Source organism: Triticum aestivum, chromosome 5D (assembly GCF_018294505.1).
Source record: "Triticum aestivum cultivar Chinese Spring chromosome 5D, IWGSC CS RefSeq v2.1, whole genome shotgun sequence".
Lineage (NCBI taxonomy): Eukaryota > Viridiplantae > Streptophyta > Magnoliopsida > Poales > Poaceae > Triticum > Triticum aestivum.
The window spans coordinates 140,452,976-140,455,241 of record NC_057808.1 but is presented as its reverse complement, the minus strand read 5'-3'; the positions used below and the strand labels follow the sequence as shown (position 1 = coordinate 140,455,241).

The 2,266-nt window shown below is 45.2% G+C and overlaps 1 long non-coding RNA gene across 1 annotated transcript; it reads right to left on the bottom strand.

Annotated features, from left to right (window-relative positions):
- Nucleotides 1–626: 626 nt before the first annotated feature.
- LOC123119916 (uncharacterized) lies at nucleotides 627–1,486 on the bottom strand. The gene is made up of 2 exons (XR_006459066.1): nucleotides 1,041–1,486; nucleotides 627–960 (listed from the first exon to the last, which is right to left on the bottom strand). It is a non-coding gene; the product is annotated as an uncharacterized lncRNA (long non-coding RNA).
- Nucleotides 1,487–2,266: the final 780 nt, after the last annotated feature.

The window sequence follows — 2,266 nt, the reverse complement described above, 5'->3', positions numbered from 1 at the left end:
ATCAAGTAGAATCAAGCACGCGTAATAGGATAATAAACCCAATGTAAGGAGGAACCTTCATGGAGGAAAAAATCTCACTGAAGAGATGAGGTCATAACTAACTGATGCACACTGTCGACAATGAGGCCAGACAAACTCCCAAGGGTCTTGGCTCAAAATCAGAGCAGCCGAAGAGAAACTTTTTTTATGTCGAGTCCATCCTATCGCACATAAGCTGCAGGTTTGTATGATGAACGCATGTGTTGTTCCTATAATCAACGAATAGAAGGAATAAATGGGTAGCTTAGCAAGCTTAAGTGCAGCTGTCTGGTCTCTAATTCTCATTGGCAAAATTCCAGGTGAGTCTAACAGCTCAAGATCCTTCCCAAACGAACCCACCTGTTTGAGGTTCGAAATGTTAGAATTTGAATAGAGAAAACATCACACTATTTCCTACTAAGATAAACTACAATATCCTTATACAACAGCTATAAATGTTTTCTAGGGACAATAGCTAGCAATGTTAAGACTACATGTGCAGCTGAGAAATTTACTTCAGTTCTCTTGTGACACCTGGTCGAGGTGCTGTTGGACGCATTCTTTGTTTTAGCAAGCAACTAATCAAGGATGATTCACAAACATTTGGATATCCAACAATTCCAACCCAAATCTTCAAACAAAAACAAAGCACAACAGAAACACTGAATAGGGCAAACAAATCATGATTATCTGGATGGTTTACTTAAATTGAAAATGGATCAAGAAATTATTGACTTTAGACAAGCCTGACCAACAAATCTAATGTAATCAACATGGTGCTATACCATTCACTTCAAGAAGCAAAAAGTCAAACTATAGCCTATATCAAACTGAAATCTTTTAGAGTCCGGGATGGGATGCAAGAAATTGACCACCGTTGGCTCCTTGCTCCTGCTGGTCCGACCGTCAAACGACCTCAGCCTTCCACTCCTCCTGGCGCACCTGCAGCCGAAGCCCTCATCCATGAGAAAAGGGGGAGGCATGAGTGAGGGAAGGGGAATAGAGAGGATGCAAAGGCAAACCGTGAACCAACTTGAGCTCCTTCTCTTACAGCCCCTGTTGATGACCCCGTCCGCATCCGTCGCTCTGCCAACTCCTGCTGCTTCAGCCGACAGGCACCAGATCCGTCCGGCATCCTTACCTCCCCTGCAGCTCCACCCCACTATTAAGACCTTGACGCTCATGCTCTCCACTATGACGGCCTGCACCCGATCCGGAACCACGGTAGGAGGGAATAGAGGAGGAAGAGGCGGCTGCGTGGTGGAACACGAGAGGGCGGCCGGACAGAGACGAGGGAGGGGTTATAGCAGACGTCCGCGGGGCTCCAGGGCAGAGGCCATGGTGACGCGAGGGGGGATTGGCTGTGGGGATCGAGGAAAGGGGGCTAGGGTTTGTCTGGCGGCTGGAGTGGGAGTGGGACGAGGCGAGGGTAGGATTGGATGCGGAACGCGGGGAGCAGATAGGCCAAAACTTCCTACACGTGGGGATGACGAACCCAGCCAGCAAGCACACGACGGGAGCCCACCCGTCATTGGCCAGCGAAATGACCGTGAGGTGAAAATTGGGTTTTACTGCTGTGAAGATCCAACGGTTCAAACACACCAGAAGACAGATCCGACGGCCAACGAAGCCCAAATCGGGGGAGCCTCCTGGAGGCAAGTTGGCTAGCATCCTTACGCCTTGTACAATGAGAGGTGCTTAGAGAGATGCTTAGAAAAATAAATCAAATTTTTCTGAAGCACCGGTGCCTATTTCTACAGCAGAGACGCTTAGTTAAGCATCTATTCTGTACAAATAAGCATCGGTGCTTAATAAAAGCCTGGTTTATTTCTCTAAGCACCTCCTCTAAGCACCTCTCATTGCACAAGGCCTTATAGGTTTAAATTAGCTTTCTTATAAAAAGTACTCCCTCTGTCCCATCATATAAGAACGTTTTTGACACTACACTAATGTAAAAAAGCGTTCTTATATTATGGGACGGAGGGAGTAGATGATTTTGAATGAAATGAACTATAAGAATTAAATGAACATCTACATCATGCATATATGACTCAAAGCTTACTTGCTATAATGTGGTATTTATTCATAATTTAGTTGCCAAATCTCATGCGTGCAATGCACGTGTACCTTACTAGTCTAAATGGTGTTTGTGTGTGTGTTGTGCGTGTTAAACACATTGTACATAGTATATCATACATGGTTTAGATTTCAAACATCTAGTTAGAGCATACATGTACTATGATTTGAA